This window comes from Ranitomeya imitator, chromosome 1 (assembly GCF_032444005.1).
Source record: "Ranitomeya imitator isolate aRanImi1 chromosome 1, aRanImi1.pri, whole genome shotgun sequence".
In the NCBI taxonomy this organism is placed as follows: domain Eukaryota; kingdom Metazoa; phylum Chordata; class Amphibia; order Anura; family Dendrobatidae; genus Ranitomeya; species Ranitomeya imitator.
Window position 1 is genome coordinate 828,707,177 of NC_091282.1, and position 25,443 is coordinate 828,732,619.

At 49.5% G+C, this 25,443-nt stretch overlaps 10 pseudogenes; all 10 read left to right on the forward strand.

Annotated features, from left to right (window-relative positions):
* Nucleotides 1–15,071: 15,071 nt before the first annotated feature.
* Nucleotides 15,072–15,190, forward strand: LOC138658738 (5S ribosomal RNA; annotated as a pseudogene).
* Nucleotides 15,191–18,385: 3,195 nt separating this feature from the next.
* On the forward strand, nt 18,386–18,504 carry LOC138659733 (5S ribosomal RNA; annotated as a pseudogene).
* A 1,056-nt stretch (nt 18,505–19,560) lies between these two features.
* Nucleotides 19,561–19,679, forward strand: LOC138659672 (5S ribosomal RNA; annotated as a pseudogene).
* A 661-nt stretch (nt 19,680–20,340) lies between these two features.
* On the forward strand, nt 20,341–20,459 carry LOC138659214 (5S ribosomal RNA; annotated as a pseudogene).
* A 76-nt stretch (nt 20,460–20,535) lies between these two features.
* On the forward strand, nt 20,536–20,654 carry LOC138659915 (5S ribosomal RNA; annotated as a pseudogene).
* A 1,054-nt stretch (nt 20,655–21,708) lies between these two features.
* Nucleotides 21,709–21,827, forward strand: LOC138658771 (5S ribosomal RNA; annotated as a pseudogene).
* Nucleotides 21,828–21,903: 76 nt separating this feature from the next.
* On the forward strand, nt 21,904–22,022 carry LOC138659210 (5S ribosomal RNA; annotated as a pseudogene).
* A 472-nt stretch (nt 22,023–22,494) lies between these two features.
* On the forward strand, nt 22,495–22,613 carry LOC138659174 (5S ribosomal RNA; annotated as a pseudogene).
* A 466-nt stretch (nt 22,614–23,079) lies between these two features.
* Nucleotides 23,080–23,198, forward strand: LOC138658761 (5S ribosomal RNA; annotated as a pseudogene).
* A 1,645-nt stretch (nt 23,199–24,843) lies between these two features.
* On the forward strand, nt 24,844–24,962 carry LOC138659804 (5S ribosomal RNA; annotated as a pseudogene).
* Nucleotides 24,963–25,443: the final 481 nt, after the last annotated feature.

The following is a 25,443-nucleotide window of genomic DNA, read 5'->3' on the forward strand; positions in this document are numbered from 1 at the left end:
GCATGGCACCAAGGGGGTAGGAATGACGGCTGTGCTGCGTCACATTACGAAGGAAAGTCCCAGCTCCGGGACGGTATAACGGTATCAGTGAACACATTTTATAAGTGTTAAGTTCTGCGTGTGCAAGGAGCTAAACTAAAAGAGCTACCTTTTCCTTGTGCAGCATTACTGCTGCACAAGATGGCTCTTTCAGTAACAAACGACGTGGGGGGGGACAGGTTCCCTTACATTTAGGTTGTTGTGCCAGCGTGGCGGTCGCAGGACACATTGCCGGCTACACAGCTGGGGATCAGCTGACGTTACTGAAACCCAATAACACTGGGTCGTATGTTTTTACTGTGCAGCCTGCACTTCTGAGCCGCAACTGGCGGTGTTGGAGCCCAGGAATAGCAGTTCAGGTGGTAGAAAGATGAACACAGCAGGAGACCTGGATGACACCCAATTACTTAATCAGGCAGAGGAGTGGCAAATTCCTGCGAGATCCAGGCCTGGTTCATTTTCAGGAAAGTAAGCCGGTCAACGTTATCGGAGGATAGTCGCATGCGACGGTCTGTTAGTACACCACCTGCGGCACTAAAGACACGTTCCGATAAGACACTAGCCGCAGGGCAAGCCAGCACCTCCAATGCATACTGGCTTAGCTCTGGCCATGTATCCAGCTTAGAGACCCAAAACTTGAACGGGGAAGAGCCGTCTGGGAGTACAGTAAGAGGGCAAGCCATGTAGTCTGTCACCATCTGACGGAACCGTTGCCTCCTGCTGACTGGAGCCGCCGGTGATGGTGTAGACATTTGGGGCGGGCACACAAAAGTGTGCCAGAGTTGTGCCATTCTGGGCTTGCCTTGGGCAGAGGCACTGCTTCTGCTCCCTCTTTGGGCAGAGCCTCCCCCACTGCCTCGACGCACTGAGCTGCTTTGTAAAGCACTAGCAGCACTCCTCTCAGTTGGACTGGAGAAGATGATGGAATTCACCAGTGTGTCGTGGTACTCCCGCAATTTACGCTCCCGGGTCAACGCTGGGATGAGGTTTTGGACGTTGTCCCGGTAGCGAGGATCGAGGAGGGTGAACACCCAATAATCAGGCATGTTGAGAATGTGGTCGATGCGGCGGTCGTTTCTCAGGCACTGCAGCATGAAATCCACCATGTGCTGCAGACTGCCAACTGGCCCAGAAACGCTGTCCCCTGCTTGAGACATGATCTCTGCCCGCTCGTCATCACCCCACCCTCGCTGTACACACTGACCACTGGACAATTGTGTCGCTCCCTCCTCTGGACGGAGCTCTTCCTCCTCCATTGACTCCTCCTCATCCTCCTCACAAAGTGGCCCCTGCGTACCCCTTTGTGAGGAACCACGTGGCGCTGACTCTCCAGAAGCTGATGGAAAAGGTGACTCCTCATCCTCCACCTCTTCCACAACATCATCCCTTAACCCTTGCAAAGTTTGCTGAAGCAGGCAGATAAGGGGGACAGTCATGCTGACTAGTGCATCATCTGCACTTGCCATCCGCGTGGAATAATCAAAAGGATGCAAAACCTGGCAGACGTCCTTCATAGTGGCCCACTCTGTGGTTGTGAAGTCTGATCGGCACTCTGGTACTCCATAACTGCTTGCTGCTGCTCACACAACCGCTCCAACATATGTAACGTGGAATTCCACTGGGTAGGTAGGTCACATATGATGCGGTGTTCCGGAAGGCGGAATCGGTGCTGCAGAGCAGCAATGCGGGATCTTGCCAAGCTGGAACGCCGCAAGTGAGCACACTCTAGGCGGACCTTGTGCAGCAGGGCATCAAGATCCGGATAGTCCCTCAGAAAACTCTGCACAACCAAATTGAGCACATGTGCCAGACATGGGATGTGAGTGAGGTTGCCAAGGGCCAAAGCTGCCACCAGATTTCGGCCATTGTCACACACTACCATGCCTGGCTGGAGATTCGCTGGCAGTAACCACACATCGCTCTCCTGCTTGATGGCATACCAGAGCTCCTGCGCTGTGTGGCTTCGATTCCCCAATGAAACTAGTTTCAAGATGGCCTGCTGACGTTTGGCCACGGCTGTGCTCATGTCGGTCATAGGTAAACGTTCACGGGTCCATGTGGAGGTGGACTGTGACGGCTCCTGCAGAGATGATTCTGAGGAACTTGTGTAAGAGGAGGAGTCAATGCGTACAGACTGGATTCCTGCAATCCTTGGAGTGGGCAGGACACGTCCTGCGCCACTCGCACGATCTGTACCTGGCTCAACAACATTAACCCAATGGGCAGTGAGGGAAACGTATCGCCCCTGTCCATGCTGACTGGTCCACGCATCGGTGGTGAGGTGGACCTTGCTACTGACGGCGTTCAGTAGCGCATGTTTTATGTTTCCCTCAACATGCCTGTGCAGGCCTGGGACAGCTTGCCTGCTGAAGTAAAAGCGGCTGGGCACCTTGTACTGTGGGACTGCCAATGCCATCAAGTCACGGAAGCTGTCAGTCTCCACCAGCCTGAATGAGAGCATTTCCAGGGACAACAGTTTGGCAATGCCTGCATTCAGAGCCTGTGCTCGGGGGTGGTTGGCCGAGAATGCCCGCCTTTTCTCCCATGCCTGTACTACCGATGGCTGTAGAGTAGACTGGGAGTGTGAGGATGACTGGGAAGGTGGTGCTGTGGGTGGAATTACACAAGGTCTCTGGACAACAGTGCCAGAGGTTCTTCCATGGCGATCCTGGGAGGAAGCCAAACCAGCTGTGCGTGAGCTGGAGGAAGAGGCAACACGAGCTGAAGAGGTGGTAGCTGCCGCTGTTGGTTGGCCTACATCTTTAGTGTGTTTCTGTAACTCCACCGCGTGCCTGGTCCGCACATGTTTCCACATATTTGTGGTATTGAGGTTGCTGACATTTTTCCCTCTTTTTACTTTCTGATGACACAGCTTGCATTTGACAAAACAAATGTCATCTGCAACTGTGTCAAAAAAGGACCAGGCACTGCAAGTCTTGGGAGCGCCCTTTTTGGCTTTGGAAAGAGACAGGCTCCTAACGGGTGCCAAAGTGGAGGCTACAGGCTCCGCAGTCTTCCCCCTCCCTCTCCCTCTTTGGCCCGTAAGGGGAATCTCTTCCTCAGAGCTGCTCCCACCACCTTCCTGTTCCTCACGCCACGATGGGTCAACGACCTCATGATCTCCACTACCCTCTGCCACCAACTGCTCCTCCTGGGTAGTCTCGGCAGCACAGTACGCACCAGAAAGCGGCACCTGAGTTTCATCATCAGATGCGTACTGCGCTGTGGTCACCGGAGGCACTGGCCCACCCGCCTCTTCAGAGTCAGAGAGACAAAGCTGTTGGGCATCACTGCACACTGCCTCTTCTTCCATTTCTCCAATGCTGCTTGGCTGGCCCCCTGTTTCCAAGCCAAGAGATTCAGAGAACAGAAGTAGAGACGGCTCCTGTCCTGGGCTCTCTGACTGCCTGGCCAATTTGGCAGGTGGTGAAGAGACAGATGGCTGCTCTCCAGTGCTCTGTGCCTGAGAGGATGTGGCACTAACTGAAGTCGATGCCGAGGCGTTAGCTGCCATCCACCCGACAACGGCTTCAATTTGGTCTTCACGCAGCAGCGGTGCACGGCGCTCTCCGACAAAGCTGCGCATGAAGGACTGTTCCCTGCTGAAACTGAGTGACGACGAGTCACCGGTGCCCGCAGCAGGCACAGAATCACCACGTCCTCTCCCTGCTCCGCGCCCACGCCCACGTGCCTTACTCCCTGCCCTCTTCATCTTGGTTGACAAGATAAGCAGAAAAGTATTAAGGCCTTAGTGTGCTTATTCCTGAAATGCTCCTCCTAACAGGTGTAAGAAACACTAATGTTGTAAAGTGTGGACTAAACTTTATTATTTTTCAAATGTGGCCTACACAAGTGTTAAGTTGTGTTTGGTGAACTTTCCTTTTTTTTTTTTCTGCAGATCGGACTACAGAGCAAGTTTAACTCACACGGGGACCGTGCAGACAGCCGTAAACGGCGCTGCAAGGCCCAAAAACCCTCCTCTAGGTTATCCTATGTAGTGTTTTTCCACTATTTAGCTGGAGACGGGTGGAAAGACACTAATAGGAAATTTTTTAAAAATTTTTTAAACAGGCTGCACTATTTGAAAAAAAGGAAATTTTTTTTCAAGGTATGAGGCAGTAACACACCCTGAGCTGAATCCAACCGGCTATGGCTGCACACAGACTACAGGGCGAGCTGCGCTCACACGGAGACCGTGCAGACAGCCTTAAACGGCGCTGCAAGGCCCAAAAAAACCCATCTAGGTTATCCTATGTAGTGTTTTTCCACAATTTAGCTGGAGACGGGTGGAAAAACACTAATAGGAAATTTGAGAAAAAATGTGCAGCAGGCTGCACTATGAGCAAAAAAGGACAACTGTGTGAGACAGTGTGAACCCCCCCTGAGCTGAATACAACCGGGTATATGGCTGCACACAGACTACAGAGTGAGCTACACACACACACACACACAGAGACCTTGCAGAACGCTGTTAAAACAGTGCTGCAAGGCAAGAGCAAGGTGAACAGTGAAGAACACACAGCGTTTTGCTAAATTAGCCTTGGGAAAGGAAAATAAAGCAATTAGCTATCTCAACTGGCCCTCAGTTAGAACACAGCGTCCTGTCCCTAACTGAAATCACAGCAGAGTGAGCGCAAAATGGTGGCAGGGTTTTTTATAGTGCAGAGTGACATCATTTCAGCAGCCAATCACAGCCTTGCCAGTAGTTACATGCCCACCATGCTAAACAGGATGTGCCCACACTTCCAATCATTCCTCATTGGCTGCTGCGTTCAGTTTGAATTCTGGGAACTTCCGATTCAGGTATCCGATACGCGGGAAGTATCGGAATTCGGTATCGGAATTCCGATACCGCAAATATCGGCCGATACCCGATACTTGCGGTATCGGAATGCTCAACACTAGTTTTCATCAAAGCTTTCCATTACGATTCTCTTCCTCTTGAAAAAACTTGCGGAGTTGCTAACAATCCATCAATGGCCGCACTAAGCTCAATGTTCCTGCCTTTGTCAGATCACAAATGCAAAGCAGCTTGAGGCTGGGCAAGTATCAGCTTGGTAGACTGGCTGGGAATCCCTGGCACGGTTCACACATTGTTTTGTTGTTATCAAAGCTTACCCTTACGATTTTTTCCGCTTGAAAAGACCCGCACAGGTGCTAACTGTCTGTCAATGGCCACTCTAAGCTGAATGTGATTACCCTCGTCAGATCGCAAATGCAAAGTAGCTTGAGGCTGGGCAAGTACCAGCGTGGGACACTGGCTGGGAATCCCTGGTGCCATTGACATTTCTTTTTTTTTCATCAAAGCTTTCCCTTACGATTCTATTCCTCTTGAAAAGGCCCGCAGAGTTGCTAACTGTTTGTCAATGGCCACTCTAAGCTGAATGTGCCTGCCCTCGTCAGATCGCAAATGCAAAGTAGCTTGAGGCTGGGCAAGTACCAGCATGGGAGACTGGCTGGGAATCCCTGGTACCGTTGACGTGCATTTTGTTTTTATCAAAGCTTACCCTTGCAATTTTTTGCCGCTTGAAAAGACCCGCACTGGTGCTAACTATCTGTCAATGGTCACTTTAAGCTGAATTTGCCTGCCCTCGTCAGATTGCAAATGCAAAGCAGCTTAAGGCTGGGCAAGTACCAGCATGGGAGACTGGCTGGGAATCCCTGGTGCCATTGACATTTCTTTTTTTTTTCATCAAAACTTACCCTTACGATTCTATTCCTCTTGAAAAGGCCCGCAGAGTTGCTCACTATCTTTCAATGGTCACTCTAAGCTGAATGTGCCTTCCCTCGTCAGATCGCAAATGCAAAGCAGCTTGAGGCTGGGCAAGTACCAGCATGGGAGACTGGCTGGGAATCCCTGGTACCATTGACATTTTTTTTGTTTTCATCAAAGCTTTCCCATACGATTCTATTTCTCTTGAAAAGGCCCGCAGAGTTGCTAACTGTCTGTCAATGGCCGCTCTAAGCTGAATGTGCCTGCTCTTGTCAGATCGCAAATGCTAAGCAGCTTGAGGCTGGGCAAGTACCAGCATGGGAGACTGGCTGGGAATCCCTGGTACCATTGACATTTTTTTTGTTTTTATCAAAGCTTTCCCGTACGATTCTATTCCTCTTGAAAAGGCCCGTGTCACGATATGGTATGAAATATCATAAGTAGTTCTCTTGCTAGCCTGCGTGGGCTAAGCCCCCCTTCCTGGAGTGATACTGCAACAGTTGTAGCTGCAAATTCCTGGCTTTCCTTTTCAGAGAGTGTGGGGGTTAGGAGAGCCAAAGTTATTTACGACCGGCATTTCCTGTGTAAGCTCTTGTTCAGCTATAAGTGAAGTAGAAACTTCGAGGATCCATGAAAGATTCTTTGTTTAGTTTTTGTTAGATATTAGGCAAACGATTTAAGCTAGAAATACGAAAATATATATTCTTATTCTCACTCGGTGTACCTACCCATTCCCCGAAACACGGGCTTCTAACTCCGTCTGGTAAAGAAGTAGGGAGTTCTCTGTAAATATGTATCCCAGATAGGACATATTTGATCTCATTAGAATGCTCACGTTAATCCGAGATGAATGAGGAGTATGTTAGGACTCTGACATGTTTTGTAGTGAAGTTATAGAAATCAGAGAAAATAGTTTAAAGTTTAGGCAGAATGTAGAGAGAGGAGGGTCTGGATAAGCCAGCCTTTCTGTGATGTCACAGCCTTAATGTTTTAAGTGTCTGGCAGGCTCTGAGGAGTCACTTTCTGCTTGATTTCTTGTCTTCTCCTGGAAGAGCCCTGCACACGTCCAAATGAGCTGGGACGTATGGTTGCCTGTCATGCTTTGAACATGTGAGTGTTGCTTTTTCTCATTTATTCCCTTTATGTTATAATTACCCTTGTACATATTTGCAATTGTCTCATTTGTAACTTCTTTATAAAATATTTTTGATAAAGCACTGCCTAATTATTTTTATGGGATATAATATTTAATATTAGTTCGTTCATCCTGTTCTAAACCGTACCCTAAGTCTTCTGAAGGGTAATACGCTACTGTTGTGTTGGGTTAGCTTCGGACCCGTTTAATCGAAGCTGGTGGCAGCGAGAGTGTGCTGACTTTTGGGGTTATGCTGAAGCGACTGCGGCATTGCTAATTATTGTTCCTGCCTGAGTGGGAGTAGTTATCACGTCGCTGCAGCGTGCCCAATAGCCAGTACATAGCAGGCAGCCTTTCTGGCGACTAATTACCCAGGGTGCAGTACCTAATCTGACCTGAGAGTAAGGGGGTGCCAGAGAGCTGCAAGTGTTAAGTGGTACTGTAAGTGGGATATACATAAATCCCTGCAGTTCGTGGTATATAGAAAAGCAGTGGGATACCTAGAATAAGCCCCTGCTGTAAACTAAGAGGTCAATAGCCTTGTGTGTGGTTTTTCATCACATCGTGGAGTGGAGGGATAACTAAGATAAGCCCCCCTGCACATGTGATAGACGTCTGTTGGCCTAAAGTCACCTTAATCCGTGACGTAGGGGTGACGGTCACGGTGTGAATCCTGACCCATTGATGACAGCGGTCAGGGGAATCATGACATTTGGTGGCAAGGCGGTAGGATATCTTAGAGCATTAGTGATTTGGTTTGAGTAATCATTCCTCTCACTAAAAACTTGCAGAAAGTTATTGCGAGGACTCTGCGCAAATAAGTTTGGAGAACGAACTCAGTGTTTTATTAGTTTTGAGACAATTGTGTACGGGTAATTATCCCCTCCCTTTCTCTTCGTTTTGCTATCCTATCTTTTATTTGGCAACCATGGTTGTGCTGGGAGAAACCTTCTATGAGCAGCAGACCAGAGACACCCTTGTCGCCTTATGCAAGTCACAGCACATTGACTTTGCGGGCAAAAACAAAGCCCAACTGGTCGCAGTTCTGGTGCAATGGGAAGCCGCTCGAGACCAATCTCAGAGCTCAGAGGCCGCAGAAGCCAGCACAAACGAACATGGTGCTGCAGCAGAGGTCCAACCACTGAATGCTGGCCCTGTTAGCAATCCGGGTGAATTGGACCCCCGCCTGCAGGCGGCCTTGAAAGAATTCCCCACTGACGACCATGAGGGACGTCAGCAGCTGATTCAGCAATACCGGCAGGAGGCCCAGGCCCAGCAAGCCGAGAGAGAGGCCCGAGCTGAGAGAGAGGCCCGAACTGAGTGAGAGGCCCAGGCCCAGCGAGCTGAGCGAGAGGCCCAGGCCCAGCGAGCCGAGCGGGAGGCTGAGAGAGCCGAGCGCCAAGCCCAGCGAGAACATGAACTGGAGATGCTCTGGCAGGGGGGGATGCCCTCCACCGCCCAGAGACGTGAGCCCAGCAGCGCTCAGATACCTAAGCCCCGGCCCGATCACTTTCCTGTTATGGAGAAGGACGGAGACTTGGACACTTTTCTGCGGGCCTTTGAGAAAGCCTGCAGACAGTAGCGGCTGCCTACAGATGAATGGGCACGATACCTGACACCAGGGCTGAGAGGCAAAGCTCTGGAGGCGTTTGCTGCCCTCCCTCAAGAACAAGATGGAGACTATGAGGCCATCAAGCAGGCCCTGATAGCAAAGTACCAGCTTACTCCCGAGGTGTACCGTAGAAAGTTCCGGACCCTCTAACGTGGCCCACACGACAGTTACAGTGATGTGGTGCATGGAAATGGAAATGGGAGATGCATGGGAACCGTGAGGAAGGTGATGCCATGAAAGTGACCAGTGCCACCGAGGAAGGTAACTGGCCCATAAGTAGCACTGCCCCTGGAGTGTTGGGGGTGGATGGGGAGGTAGAGCCCATAGCAGCGCCGGCTGATGGGTCTGTAGACTGGGGACCCACTTTGACCAGTGGACCCAAGGACTGTCAGTGACCACCTTTGCCCAGCTGCGAGACCTGATGATCAAAGACCAGTTCTTTCATCTTTGCCCAGCTGAGGTGCGACAGTTCGTGATGGACAGAGAACCTAAAGACGTGACGAAAGCAGCGCAGATTGCCGATGCCTATGAGGCCAACCGTAGATCGGAAGTGCGGAAGCCAGTCACCACCAGCTGGAGAGGGGGTAAGCCTGCAACCAACGTCAATATCCCTGCCAGCCAACACACCAGAGGTCCTGGCCCTGTGGCCAACAACACCAGACCTACCACCGAACCTCGCCAGTGTTACTACTGCAAGCGGCCTGGGCATATCAGTACCTTCTGTCCAGACAGGCCGAAGAACCCCCCAGCCAAGGCCCCAGGGCCTAATGCAGCAGTTCTTTTGGTGGGTGGTGTGGTTGGGAGGGTGTGTGACAACGTACAGCCCGTCACTGTGGGGGGCCATGTTGCTACAGGCCTCAAAGACACCGGGGCTGAACGAACCCTCATCTGACCTGAACTGGCGGCCCTTGAAGAAATCATCCGGGGAAAACCCTAACTGTCACTGGGATTGGGGGCATCAGCTGTCCCTTACCGATGGCCCGGGTTTTCATTGATTGGGGTGCCGGGAGCGGGGTGAAGGAAGTGGGGCTGTCTGATAATTTGCCCACTAATGTTTTGTTGGGGACTGATTTGGGGAGGTTGGTTGCCCACTACGTCACTGATACCCCTCCCCAATCTACTAATAAGGGTAACGTTAACCCTGATGATGATGATGGTGGGAGATCGCATGTGTTACCTGACCATGCTTTATCTTGTAATGATGCTTCTATTAACCATTTTTTTCCTAGGATGGATGGTGAAAATGTTGTACCTGTGCCAGCTGAACCTGATAATGATTTTTCTGTGAAGGTTAATGTGTCCTTAGGTACAGGCGTGCCCAGCCACGTCGCTCTGTGGAGTGAGACAGCTGAGGAACCCCTAACAGGGGCAAGTGTCGGTGCTACAGGAAATGGGGAGATGCATGGGAACCGTGAGGAAGGTGATGCCATGAAAGTGACCAGTGCCACCGAGGAAGGTAACTGGCTCATAAGTAGCACTGCCCCTGGAGTGTTGGGGGTGGATGGGGAGGTAGAGCCCATAGCAGCGCCGGCTGATGGGTCTGTAGAAACCCCCGGGGAGACAGCCTATGTAGCTGCTGTCACCCGCAGTCAGAGTGCCCGGAACGCAGGTAACTGTCTGCCTTCCGGACCCTTCTCAGTCATCACTGTGACTGAACCAGATGTGGACCCAGAGCAGGTCCAAGAGCGTTCCCATGGGGAAGGGACCCTGACATCGCTGCTGGCTTCCCCTAGCCAGGAGTTTCAGGCCGCTCTGCACACAGATGCGAGCCTAGAGAGTTTGAGACAACTTGCCCGGACGCACTTCTCCGAGACTGCTAAGGAGAAGGTGTTCTGGAACAAGGAAAGTTGTACCGGGAGACAGTACCCGGAGAATCACAAAAGGAGTGGTTGAGGGAAAGACAGCTGGTCGTCCCACAGCAATTCCGGGGTGAGTTGTTGCGGATTGCCCATGAGATCCCGCTAGCTGGACACTTGGGGATCAGCAAAACTAAGGCCCGGCTGTCTCAACACTTCTATTGGCCTAAGATGGGGACAGATGTGTCAAACTACTGCCGCTCCCGTGTCACCTGTCAAAGGGTGGGGAAAGCGGGGCCTGCTATTAAGGCTCCCCTGATCCCTTTGCCAGTGATAGAGGAGCCTTTCCAGAGGATCGCGGTGGACATTGTGGGCCCGCTGGCCGTCCCCAGCAGCTCTGGAAAGCAATACATCCTTACTGTGGTAGACTATGCTACCCGGTACCAAGAGGCAGTAGCTCTGTCGTCAACTAGGGCAGATAAGGTGGCGGATGCCCTGTTGGCTATCTTTTCACGTGTAGGATTTCCCAGGGAAATGCTTACTGATCAAGGGACCCAATTTATGTCTCGCCTAATGGAGGCTCTCTGTAAGAGAATGCAGGTGAAGCACCTGGTATCGAGTGCGTATCACCCACAGACCAATGGCTTGTGTGAACGCTTCAATGGTACCCTCAAACAGATGCTACACATGCTGGTTGAGACTCAAGGGCGCGACTGGGAGCGGTACCTCCCACACCTGCTGTTCGCTTACCGAGAGGTTCCGCAGGCCTCGACGGGGTTCTCCCCCTTCAAGCTCCTGTACGGCAGGCGAGTTCGGGGACCCCTTGGGTTGGTAAGAGAATCCTGGGAAGAGGAGCCGAACCCTTCTGAAGTGTCCCTAGTGGAGTATGTCATGCGCTTCCGTGACAAGATGCAGACCTTGACGCAGTTGGTGCATGACAACATGACGCAGGCTCAGGCTGATCAGAAGCACTGGTACGACCAGACCGCCCGGGAGCGGACCTACCACGTGGGTCAAAAGGTGTGGGTGCTGGTCCCCGTACCAACGGATAAGCTTCAGGCAGCCTGGGAGGGCCCGTACGTCGTCCACCAACAGCTCAACCCGGTCACGTACGTGGTCACGCTTGACCACGCTCGGGGTAGGCGAAAGGCCTTTCACGTCAACATGATGAAGGCTCATCACGAACGTGAACCTTTCGTCCTACCGGTCTGCAGCTTGGCCGAAGACGGTGAGGAAGACACCCTCCTGGACATGCTGGCCCAAGCCAAGGCCAATGGGTCCATCGAGGACGTGGAGGTAAGCGCCTCGTTAACTGAATCCCAGCGGTTGCAGTTGCAAACCACACTGGAACCCTTCCGGGTCATGTTCTCCAACCGACTTGGGAGGACTCAGCTAGCAGTCAACGAGGTGGACACTGGGAATCACGCCCCACTACGGTGAACACCCTATCGAATCTCTGACCAGGTGCAGCAGATTATGCGCCAAGAGATCGATGAGATGTTACAGCTGGGGGTGATTCGACGGTCAAAGAGCGCGTGGGCATCACCTGTAGTTCTCGTGCCAAAGAAGTACCGGACCACCCGGTTCTGCGTGGACTACAGGGGGCTCAACGCCATCACAGCCTCGGATGCGCACCCAATGCCGCGCATCGAGGAGCTGCTTGAGAAGTTAGCTGGCGCAGATTACCTAACAATAATGGATCTGAGTCGAGGATACTGGCAGATTCCCCTGAGCCCCGAGGCGCAGGAGAAGTCCGCCTTTATCACACCCTTTGGACTGTACGAGTCCACGGTCATGCCCTTCGGCATGAAGAATGCCCCTGCCACTTTCCAGCGGATGGTCAACCTCCTGCTTCAGGGACTGGAGACGTACGCCGTGGTGTACTTGGATGACATTGCCATCTTCAGTTCCTCCTGGGAGGAACACCTGCAGCATCTCGAGGAGGTGCTCAGGCGAATTCACCAAGCAGGACTGACTATCAAGCTGGGAAAGTGTCAGATGGGCATGAGGGAGGTTCACTACCTGGGGCACCGGGTAGGCGGGAACACCCTGAAGCCAGAGCCTGACAAAGTGGGAGTGATCGTGAACTGGCCCACTCACGTGACCAAGAAACAGGTGATGTCCTTCTTGGGCACTGCAGGGTACTATAGGCGCTTCGTACAGCACTATAGTAGCCTTGCAAAACCTTTGATGGACCTCACCAGGAAGAAGCTACCCCACATCGTCAACTGGACAGATGGCTGTGAGGGGGCCTTCCAGGCGTTGAAAACCGCACTGTGCAACGCCCCTGTGTTGAAAGCAGTCGACAGCAGTCGACCGTACTTGGTGCAGACCGACGCCAGCGAGTTTGGCCTTGGTGCTGTGCTCAGCCAGGTTGACTCGGAGGACCAAGAGCACCCCGTGTTATACCTGAGCCGGAAACTTTTGCCGAGGGAAGTGGCCTACTCCACAATCGAGAAGGAGTGCCTGGCCAGAGTCTGGGCCCTGCAGCGCTTGCAGCACTACTTGTACGGTTGCCCCTTCACTGTGGTGACCGACCACGACCCTCTGCGCTGGCTAAACACCATGTGTGGAACCAACGGCAGGTTGCCACGCTGGAGCCTTGCCCTTCAGCAGTTTGACTTCACCATTGAACACAAAACGGGCAAAGAGCATGGGAATGCAGATGGACTCTCCCACCAGGGTGAACCCACTGAGGTGCCCATGGAGGCATACCGTGGGGTACTGCCTCCCTAGCGCACACCAAAAGGGGGAGGTGTCACGATATGGTATGAAATATCATAAGTAGTTCTCTTGCTAGCCTGCGTGGGCTAAGCCCCCCTTCCTGGAGTGATACTGCAACAGTTGTAGCTGCAAATTCCTGGCTTTCCTTCTCAGAGAGTGTGGGGGTTAGGAGAGCCAAAGTTATTTACGACCGGCATTTCCTGTGTAAGCTCTTGTTTAGCTATAAGTGAAGAAGAAACTTCGAGGATCCATGAAAGATTCTTTGTTTAGTTTTTGTTAGATATTAGGCAAACGATTTAAGCTAGAAATACGAAAATATATATTCTTATTCTCACTCGGTGTACCTACCCATTCCCCAAAACACGGGCTTCTAACTCCGTCTGGTAAAGAAGTAGGGAGTTCTCTGAAAATATGTATCCCAGATAGGACATATTTGATCTCATTAGAATGCTCACGTTAATCCGAGATGAATGAGGAGTATGTTAGGACTCTGACATGTTTTGTAGTGAAGTTATAGAAATCAGAGAAAGTAGTTTAAAGTTTAGGCAGAATGTAGAGAGAGGAGGGTCTGGATAAGCCAGCCTTTCTGTGATGTCACAGCCTTAATGTTTTTAGTGTCTGGCAGGCTCTGAGGAGTCACTTTCTGCTTGATTTCTTGTCTTCTCCTGGAAGAGCCCTGCACACGTCCAAATGAGCTGGGACGTATGGTTGCCTGTCATGCTTTGAACATGTGAGTGTTGCTTTTTCTAATTTATTCCCTTTATGTTATAATTTCCATTGTGCATATTTGCAATTGTCTCATTTGTAACTTCTTTATAAAATATTTTTGATAAAGCACTGCCTAATTATTTTTATGGGATATAATATTTAATATTAGTTCGTTCATCCTGTTCTAAACCGTACCCTAAGTCTTCTGAAGGGTAATATGCTACTGTTGTGTTGGGTTAGCTTCGGACCCGTTTAATCGAAGCTGGTGGCAGCGAGAGTGTGCTGACTTTTGGGGTTATGCTGAAGCGACTGCGGCATTGCTAATTATTGTTCCTGCCTGAGTGGGAGTAGTTATCGCGTCGTTGCAGCGTGCCCAATAGCCAGTACATAGCAGGCAGCCTTTCTGGCGACTAATTACCCAGGGTGCAGTACCTAATCTGACCTGAGAGTAAGGGGGCGCCAGAGAGCTGCAAGTGTTAAGTGGTACTGTAAGTGGGATACACATAAATCCCTGCAGTTCGTGGTATATAAAAATGCAGTGGGATACCTAGAATAAGCCCCTGCTGTAAACTAAGAGGTCAATAGCCTTGTGTGTGGTTTTTCATCACATCGTGGAGTGGAGGGATAACTAAGATAAGCCCCCCTGCACATGTGATAGCCGTCTGTTGGCCTAAAGTCACCTCAATCCGTGACGTAGGAGTGACGGTCACGGTGTGAATCCTGACCCATTGGTGACAGCGGTCAGGGGAATCGTGACAGCCCGCAGAGTTGCTAACTGTCTGTCATTGGCCACTCTAAGCTGAATGTGCCTTCTCTCGTCGGATCGCAAATGCTAAGCAGCTTGAGGCTGGCTGGGAATCCCTGTTACCATTGACGTTTCTTTTTTTTTTCATCAAAGCTTACCCTTACGATTCTATTCCTCTTGAAAAGGCCCGCAGAGCTGCTACCTATCTGTCAATGAACACTCTAAGCTGAATGTGCCTGCCGTCGTCAGATCGCAAATGCTAAGCAGCTTGAGGCTGGACAAGTACCAGCATGGGAGACTGGATGGGAATCCCTGGTGCCATTGACATTTCTTTTTTTTTTCATCAAAGCTTACCCTTACGATTCTATTCCTCTTGAAAAGGCCCGCAGAGCTGCTCACTATCTGTCAATGAACACTCTAAGCTGAATGTGCCTGCCTTCGTCAGATCGCAAATGCTAAGCAGCTTGAGGCTGGGCAAGTAACAGCATGGGAGACTGGATGGGAATCCCTGGTACCATTGACATTTTTTTTGTTTTTATCAAAGCTTTCCCGTACGATTCTATTTCTCTTGAAAAGGCCCGCAGAGTTGCTAGCTGTCTGTCAATGGCCACTCTAAGCTGAATGTGCCTGCTCTCGTCAGATCGCAAATGCTAAGCAGCTTGAGGCTGGGCAAATACCAGCATGGGAGACTGGCTGGGAATCCCTGGTACCATTGACATTTTTTTTGTTTTTATCAAAGCTTTCCCGTACGATTCTATTCCTCTTGAAAAGGCCCGCAGAGTTGCTAACTGTCTGTAAATGGCCACACTAAGCTGAATGTGCCTGCTCTCGTCAGATCGTGAATGCTAAGCAGCTTGATGCTGGGCAAGTACCAGCATGGGAGACTGGCTGGGAATCCCTGGTACCGTTGACGTGCCTTTTTGTTTTTATCAAAGCTTACCCTTACGATTTTTTTCCGCTTGAAAAGGCCGGCAGAGTTGTTAACTGTTTGTCAATGGCCATTCTAAGCTGAATGTGCTTGCTCTCGTCAGATCGCAAATGCAAAGCAGCCTGAGGCCGGGCAAGAACCAGCATGGGAGACTCGCTGGGAATCCCTGGTACCGTTGACGTGCTTTTTGTTTTTATCAAAGCTTACACTTACAATTTTTTTCCGCTTGAAAAGACCTGCACTGGTGCTAACTATATGTCAGTGGTCACTCTAAGCTGAATGTGCCTACCCTCGTCAGATCGCAAATGCAAAGCAGCTTGAGGCTGGGCAAGTATCAGCATGGGAGACTGGCTGGGAATCCCTGGTACCGTTGACGTGCTTTTTGTTTTTATCAAAGCTTACCCTTACAATTTTTTGCCGCTTGAAAAGACCCAAATTTGTGCTACAGACCTATCTGTCAATTACTTCTTTATGCTGAATGGGCCTGCCCTCGTCAGATCGTAAATGCTAAGCTACTTGAGACTGGGCAAGTACCAGCATGAGATACTGGCTGGGAATTCCTGGTACCGTTGACATGCTTTTTAGTTTTCATCAAAGCTTTCCATTACGATTCTCTTCCTCTTGAAAAAACTTGCGGAGTTGCTAACAATCCATCGATGGCCGCACTAAGCTTAATGTTCCTGCCTTTGTCAGATCACAAATGCAAAGCAGCTTGAGGCTGGGCAAGTATCAGCTTGGTAGACTGGCAGGGAGTCCCTGGCACGGTTCACAATTTGTTTTGTTTTTATCAAAGCTAACCCTTACGATTTTTTCCGCTTGAAAAGACCCGCACAGGTGCTAACTGTTCGTCATGGCCACTCTAAGCTGAATGTGATTACCCTCGTCAGATCGCAAATGCAAAGCAGCTTGAGGCTGGGCAAGTACCAGCGTGGGACACTGGCTGGGAATCCCTGGTGCCATTGACATTTCTTTTTTTTTTCATTAAAGCTTACCCTTACGATTCTATTCCTCTTGAAAAGGCCCGCAGAGTCGCTCGCTATCTGTCAATGGCCACTCTAAGCTGAATGTGCCTGCCCTCGTCAGATCGCAAATGCTAAGCAGCTTGAGGCTGGGCAAGTAGCAGCATGGGAGACTGGTACCATTGACATTTTTTTTGTTTTTATCAAAGCTTTCCCGTACGATTCTATTTCTCTTGAAAAGGCCTGCAGAGTTGCTAACTGTCTGTCAATGGCCACTCTAAGCTGAATGTGCCTTCTCTCGTCAGATCGCAAATGCTAAGTATCTTGAGACTGGGCAAGTACCAGCATGGGAGACTGGCTGGGAATCCCTGGTGCCATTGACAGTTTTTTTTGTTTTTATCAAAGCTTTCCCGTACGATTCTATTCCTCTTGAAAAGGCCCGCAGAGTTGCTAACTGTCTGTCAATGGCCACTCTAAGCTGAATGTGCCTGCTCTCGTCAGATCGCAAATGCTAAGCAGCTTGAGGCTGGGCAAGTACCAGCATGGGAGACTGGCTGGGAATCCCTGGGACCGTTGAAGTGCCTTTTTGTTTTTATCAAAGCTTACCCTTACGATTTTTTTCCGCTTGAAAAGACCCGCACTGGTGCTAACAATCTGTCAATGGTCACTGTAAGCTGAATGTGCCTGCACTCGTCAGATTGCAAATGCAAAGCAGCTTGAGGCTGGGCAAATACCAGCATGGGAGACTGACTGAGAATCCCTGGTACCGATGAAGTGCTTTTTGTTTTTATCAAAGCTTACCCTTACAATTTTTTGCCGCTTGAAAAGACCCAAATTTGTGCTACAGACCTATCTGTCAATTATTTCTTCATGCTGAATGGGCCTGCCCTCGTCAGATCGCAAATGCTAAGCTACTTGAAGCTGGACAAGTACCAGCATGGGAGGCTGGCTGGGAATTCCTGGTTGACATGCTTTTTAGTTTTCATCAAAGCTATCCATTACGATTCTCTTCCTCTTGAAAAAACTTGCGGAGTTGCTAACAATCCATCAATGACCGCACTAAGCTCAATGTTCCTGCCTTTGTCAGATTACAAATGCAAAGCAGCTTGAGGCTGGGCAAGTATCAGCTTGGTAGACTGGCAGGGAGTCCCTGGCACAGTTCACACGTTGTTTTGTTTTTATCAAAGCTTACCCTTACGATTTTTTCCGCTTGAAAAGACCCGCACAGGTGCTAATTGTCTGTCAATGGCCACTCTAAGCTGAATGTGGCTGCCCTCGTCAGATCGCATATGCAAAGCAGCTTGAGGCTGGGCAAGTACCAGCATGGGAGACTGGCTGGGAATCCCTGGTACCGTTGACGTGCTTTTTGTTTTTATCAAAGCTTACCCTTACAATTTTTTGCCGCTTGAAAGGACCCAAATTTGTGCTACAGACCTATCTGTCAATTACTTCTTTATGCTGAATGGGCCTGCCCTCGTCAGATCGCAAATGCTGAGCTACTTGAGGCTGGGCAAGTACCAGCATGGGAGACTGGCAGGGAATTCCTGGTACCGTTGACATGCTTTTTATTTTTCATCAAAGCTTTGTATTGCGATTCTCTTCCTCTTGAAAAAACTTGCGGAGTTGCTAACAATCCATCAATGGCCGCACTAAGCTCAATGTTCCTGCCTTCGTCAGATCACAAATGCAAAGCAGCATGAGGCTGGGCAAGTATCAGCTTGGTAGACTGGCAGGGAATCCCTGGCACGGTTCCCACATTGTTTTGTTTTTATCAAAGCTTACACTTACGATTTTTTCCGCTTGAATAGACCCGCACAGGTGCTAACTGTCTGTCAATGGCCACTCTAAGCTGAATGTGCCTGCCCTCGTCATATCGCAAATGCAAAGCAGCTTGAGGCTGGGTAAGTACCAGCATGGGAGACTGGCTGGGAATCCCTGGTGCCATTGACGTTTCTTTTTTTTTCATCAAAGCTTACCCTTACGATTCTATTCCTCTTGAAAAGGCCCGCAGAGTTGCTCACTATCTGTCAATGGCCACTCTAAGCTGAATGTGCCTGCTCTCATCAGATCGCAAATGCTAAGCAGCTTGAGGCTGGGCAAGTACCTGCATGGGAGACTGGCTGGGAATTCCTGGTACCGTTGACGTGCTTTTTGTTTTTATCAAAGCTTACCCTTACGGTTTTTTTCCGCTTGAAAAGACCCGCACTGGTGCTAACTATCTGTCAATGGTCACTCTATGCTGAATGTGCCTGCCCTCGTCAGATCGCAAATGCAAAGCAGCTTGAGGCTGGGCAAGTACCAGCATGGGAGACTGGCTAGGAATCCCTGGTACCGTTGACGTGCTTTTTGTTTTTATCAAAGCTTACCCTTACAATTTTTTGCCGCTTGAAAAGACCCGCACTGATGCTACCTATCTGTCAATGGTCACTCTAAGCTGAATGTGCCTGCCCTCGTCAGATCGCATATGCAAAGCAGCTTGAGGCTGGGCAAGTATCAGCATGGGAGACTGGCTGGGAATCCCTGGTACCGTTAACGTGCTTTTTGTTTTTATCAAAGCTTACCCTTACAATTTTTTTCCGCTTGAAAAGACCCACACTGGTGCTAACTATCTGTCAACGGCCACTCTAAGCTGAATGTACCTGCCCTCGTCAGATCGCAAATGCAAAGCAGCTTGAGGCTGGGCAAGTACCAGCATGGGAGACTGACTGGGAATCCCTGGTACCGATGAAGTGCTTTTTGTTTTTATCAAAGCTTACCCTTACAATTTTTTGCCGCTTGAAAAGACCCAAATTTGTGCTACAGACCTATCTGTCAATTACTTCTTTATGCTGAATGGGCCTGCCCTCGTTAGATCGCAAATGCTGAGCTACTTGAGGCTGGGAAAGTACCAGCATGGGAGACTGGCTGGGAATTCCTGGTACCGTTGACATGCTTTTTAGTTTTCATCAAAGCTTTGTATTACGATTCTCTTCCTCTTGAAAAAACTTACGGAGTTGCTAACAATCCATCAATGGCCGCACTAAGCTCAATGTTCCTGCCTTCGTCAGATCACAAATGCAAAGCAGCTTGAGGCTGGGCAAGTATCAGCTTGGTAGACTGGCAGGGAATCCCTGGCACGGTTCCCACATTGTTTTGTTTTTATCAAAGCTTACACTTACGATTTTTTCCGCTTGAATAGACCCGCACAGGTGCTAACTGTCTGTCAATGGCCACTCTAAGCTGAATGTGCCTGCTCTCGTCAGATCGCAAATGCTAAGCAGCTTGAGGCTGGGCAAGTACCTGCATGGGAGACTGGCTGGGAATTCCTGGTACCGTTGACGTGCTTTTTGTTTTTATCAAAGCTTACCCTTACGGTTTTTTTCCGCTTGAAAAGACCCGCACTGGTGCTAACTATCTGTCAATGGTCACTCTAAGCTGAATGTGCCTGCCCTCGTCAGATTGCAAATGCTAAGCAGCTTGAGGCTGGGCAAGTACCAGCATGGGAGACTGGCTGGGAATTCCTGGTATCGTTGACGTGCTTTTTGTTTTTATCAAAGCTTACCCTTACGATTTTTTTCCGCTTGAAAAGAGCCGCACTGGTGCTAACTATCTGACAATGGTCACTCTAAGCTGAATGTGCCTGCCCTCGTCAGATCGCAAATGCAAAGCAGCTTGAGGCTGGGCAAGTACCAGCATGGGAGACTGGCTGGGAATCTCTGGTGCCATTGACGTTTCTTTTTTTTTCATCAAAGCTTACCCTTACGATTCTATTCCTCTTGAAAAGGCCCGCAGAGTTGCTCACTATCTGTCAATGGCCACTCTAATCTGAATGTGCCTGCTCTCGTCAGATTGCAAATGCTAAGCTGCTTGAGGCTGGGCAAGTGCCAGCATGGGAGACTGGCTGGGAATTCCTGGTCCCGTTGACGTGCTTTTTGTTTTTATCAAAGCTTTCCCTTACAATTTTTTTCCGCTTGAAAAGACCCACACTGGTGCTAACCTTCTGTCAACGGCCACTCTAAGCTGAATGTGCCTGCTCTCGTCAGATCGCAAATGCAAAGCAGCTTGAGGCTGGGCAAGTACCAGCATGGGAGACTGGCTGGGAGTCCCTGGTACCGTTGATGTGCTTTTTGTTTTTATCAAAGCTTACCCTTACAATTTTTTTCCGCTTGAAAAGACCCGCACTGGTGCTAACTATCTGTCAACGGTCACTCTAAGCTGAATGTGCCTGCCCTCGTCAGATCGCAAATGCAAAGCAGCTTGAGGCTGGGAAAGTACCAGCATGGGAGACTGGCTGGGAATCCCTGGTACCGTTGACGTGCTTTTTGTTTTTATCAAAGCTTACCCTTACAATTTTTTGCCGCTTGAAAAGACCCAAATTTGTGCTACAGACCTATCTGTCAATTACTTCTTTATGCTGAATGGGCCTGCCCTCGTCAGATCGCAAGTGCTGAGCTACTTGAGGCTGGGCAAGTACCAGCATGGGAGACTGGCTGGGAATTCCTTGGTAATGTTGACATGCTTTTTAGTTTTCATCAAAGCTTTGTATTACGATTCTCTTCCTCTTGAAAAAACTTGCGGAGTTGCTAACAATCCATCAATGGCCGCACTAAGCTCAATGTTCCTGCCTTCGTCAGATCACAAATGCAAAGCAGCTTGAGGCTGGGCAAGTATCAGCTTGGTAGACTGGCAGGGAATCCCTGGCACGGTTCCCACATTGTTTTGTTTTTCAAAGCTTACACTTACGATTTTTTCCGCTTGAAAAGACCCGCACTGGTGCTAACTATCTGTCAACGGTCACTCTAAGCTGAATGTTCCTTCCCTCGTCAAAATGCTAAGCAGCTTGAGGCTGGGCAAGTACCAGCATGGGAGACTGGCTGGGAATCCCTGGTACCGTTGACGTGCTTTTTGTTTTTATCAAAGCTTACCCTTACAATTTTTTGCCGCTTGAAAAGACCCAAATTTGTGCTACAGACCTATCTGTCAAGTACTTCTTTATGCTGAATGAGCCTGCTCTCGTCAGATCGCAAATGCTGAGCTACTTGAGGCTGGGCAAGTACCAGCATGGGAGACTGGCTGGGAATTCCTGGTACCGTTGACATGCTTTTTAGTTTTCATCAAAGCTTTGTATTACGATTCTCTTCCTCTTGAAAAAACTTGCGGAGTTGCTAACAATCCATCAATGGCCGCACTAAGCTCAATGTTCCTGCCCTCGTCAGATCGCAAATGCAAATCAGCTTGAAGGTGGGCAAGTACCAGCATGGGAGACTGGCTGGGAATCCCTGGTGGCATTGACGTTTCTTTTTTTTTCATCAAAGCTTACCCTTACGATTCTATTCCTCTTGAAAAGGCCCGAAGAGTTGCTTACTATCTGTCAATGGCCACTCTAAGCTGAATGTGCCTGCTCTCGTCAGATCGCAAATGCTAAGCAGCTTGAGGCTGGGCAAGTACTAGCATGGGAGACTGGCTGGGAATTCCTGTTACCGTTGACGTGCTTTTTGTTTTTATCAAAGCTTACCCTTACGATGTTTTTCCGCTTGAAAAGACCCGCACTGGTGCTAACTATCTGTCAATGGTCACGCTAAGCTGAATGTGCCTGCCCTCGTCAGATCGCAAATGCAAAGCAGCTTGAGGCTGGGCAAGTACCAGCATGGGAGACTGGCTGGGAATCCCTGGTACCGTTGACGTGCTTTTTGTTTTTATCAAAGCTTACCCTTACAATTTTTTGCCGCTTGAAAAGACCCAAATTTGTGCTACAGACCTATCTGTCAATTACTTCTTTATGCTGAATGGGCCTGCCCTCGTCAGATCGCAAATGCTGAGCTACTTGAGGCTGGGCAAGTACCAGCATGGGAGACTGGCTGGGAATTCCTGGTACCGTTGACATGCTTTTTAGTTTTCATCAAAGCTTTGTATTACGATTCTCTTCCTCTTGAAAAAACTTGCGGAGTTGCCAACAATCCATCAATGGCCGCACTAAGCTCAATGTTCCTGCCTTCGTCAGATCACAAATGCAAAGCAGCTTGAGGCTGGGTAAGTATCAGCTTGGTAGACTGGCAGGGAATCCCTGGCACGGTTCCCACATTGTTTTGTTTTTATCAAAGCTTACCCTTACGATGTTTTTCCGCTTGAAAAGACCCACACTGGTGCTAACTATCTGTCAATGGTCACTCTAAGCTGAATGTGCCTGCCCTCGTCAGATCGCAAATGCAAAGCAGCTTGAGGCTGGGCAAGTACCAGCATGGGAGACTGGCTGGGAATTCCTGGTACCGTTGACGTGCTTTGTGTTTTTATCAAAGCTTACCCTTACGATTTTTTTCCGCTTGAAAAGACCCGCACTGGTGCTAACTATCTGTCAATGGTCACTCTAAGCTGAATGTGCCTGCCCTCGTCAGATCGCCAACGCAAAGCAGCTTGAGGCTGGGCAAGTACCAGCATGGGAGACTGGCTGGGAATCCCTGGTACCGTTGACGTGCTTTTTGTTTTTATCAAAGCTTACCCTTACGATTTTTTTCCGCTTGAAAAGACCCGCACTGGTGTTAACTATTTGTCAATGGTCACTCTAAGCTGAATGTGCCTGCCCTCGTCAGATCGCAAATGCAAAGCAGCTTGAGGCTGGGCAAGTACCAGCATGGGAGACTGGCTGGGAATCCCTGGTACCATTAACGTGCTTTTTGTTTTCATCAAAGCTTATCCTTACAATTTTTTTCCGCTTGTAAAGACCCACACTGGTGCTAACTATCTGTCAACGGCCACTCTAAGCTGAATGTGCCTGCCCTCATCAGATCGCAAATGCAAAGCAGCTTGAGGCTGGGCAAGTACCAGCATGGGAGACTGGCTGGGAATCCCTGGTACCGTTGACGTGCTTTTTGTTTTTATCAAAACTTACCCTTACAATTCTTTGCCGCTTGAAAAGACCCAAATTTGTGCTACAGACCTATCTGTCATTTACTTCTTTATGTTGAATGTGCCTGCCCTCATCAGATCGCAAAGGCAAAGCAGCTTGAGGCTGGGCAAGTACCAGCATGGGAGACTGGCTGGGAATTCCTGGTACCGTTGACGTGCTTTTTGTTTTTATCAAAGCTTACCCTTACGATTTTTTTCCGCTTGAAAAGACCGGCACTGGTGCTAACTATCTGTCAATGGTCACTCTAAGCTGAATGTGCCTGCCCTCGTCAGATCGCAAACGCAAAGCAGTTTGAGGCTGGGCAAGTACCAGCATGGGAGACTGGCTAGGAATCCCTGGTACCGTTGACGTGCTTTTTGTTTTTATCAAAGCTTTCCCTTACAATTTTTTTCCGCTTGAAAAGACCCACACTGGTGCTAAATATCTGTCAACGGCTACTCTAAGCTGAATGTGCCTGCCCTCATCAGATCGCAAATGCAAAGCAGCTTGAGGCTGGGCAAGTACCAGCATGGGAGACTGGCTGGGAATCCCTGGTACCGTTGACGTGCTTTTTGTTTTTATCAAAGCTTACCCTTACAATTTTTTGCCGCTTGAAAAGACCCGCACTGGTGCTAACTATCTATCAACGGTCACTCTAAGCTGAATGTGCCTGCCCTCATCAGATCGCAAATGCAAAGCAGCTTGAGGCTGGGCAAGTACCAGCATGGGAGACTGGCTGGGATTCCCTGGTACCGTTGACGTGCTTTTTGTTTTTATCAAAGCTTACCCTTACAATTTTTTGCCGCTTGAAAAGACCCGCACTGGTGCTAGCTATCTGTCAACGGTCACTCTAAGCTGAATGTGCCTGCCCTCGTCAGATTGCAAATGCAAAGCAGCTTGAGGCTGGGCAAGTACCAGCATGGGAGACTGGCTGGGAATCCCTGGTACCGTTGACGTGCTTTTTGTTTTTATCAAAGCTTACCCTTACAATTTTTTGCCGCTTCAAAAGACTCAAATTTGTGCTACAGACCTATCTGTCAATTACTTCTTTATGCTGAATGGGCCTGCCCTCGTCAGATCGCAAATGCTGAGCTACTTGAGGCTGGGCAAGTACCAGCATGTGAGACTGGCTGGGAATTCCGGGTACCGTTGACATGCTTTTTAGTTTTCATCAAAGCTTTGTATTACGATTCTCTTCCTCTTGAAAAAACTTGTGGAGTTGCTAACAATCCATCAATGGCCGCACTAAGCTCAATGTTCCTGCCTTCGTCAGATCACAAATGCAAAGCAGCTTGACGCTGGGCAAGTATCAGCTTGGTAGACTGGCAGGGAATCCCTGGCACGGTTCCCACATTGTTTTGTTTTTATCAAAGCTTACACTTACGATTTTTTCCGCTTGAAAAGACCCGCACAGGTGCTAACTGTCTGTCAATGGCCACTCTAAGCTGAATGTGCCTTCCCTCGTCAGATCGCAAATGCAAAGCAGCTTGAGGCTGGGCAAGTACCAGCATGGGAGACTGGCTGGGAATCCCTGGTGCTATTGACGTTTCTTTTTTTTTCATCAAAGCTTACCCTTACGATTCTATTCCTCTTAAAAAGGCCCGCAGAGTTGCTCACTATCTGTCAATGGCCACTCTAAGCTGAATGTGCCTGCTCTCGTCAGATCGCAAATGCTAAGCAGCTTGAGGCTGGGCAAGTACCAGCATGGGAGACTGGCTGGGAATTCCTGGTACCGTTGACGTGCTTTTTGTTTTTATCAAAGCTTACCCTTACGATTTTTTTCCGCTTGAAAAGACCCGCACTGGTGCTAACTATCTGTCAATGGTCACTCTAAGCTGAATGTGCCTGCCCTCGTCAGATCGCAAAGGCAAAGCAGCTTGAGGCTGGGCAAGTACCAGCATGGGAGACTGGCTGGGAATTCCTGGTACCGTTAACGTGCTTTTTGTTTTTATCAAAGCTTACCCTTACGATTTTTTTCCGCTTGAAAAGACCCGCACTGGTGCTAGCTATCTGTCAATGGTCACTCTAAGCTGAGTGTGCCTGCCCTCATCAGATCGCAAATGCAAAGCAGCTTGAGGCTGGGCAAGTACCAGCATGGGAGACTGGCTGGGAATCCCTGGTACCGTTGACGTGCTTTTTGTTTTTATCAAAGCTTACCCTTACAATTTTTTGCCGCTTGAAAAGACCCGCACTGGTGCTAACTATCTGTCAACGGTCACTCT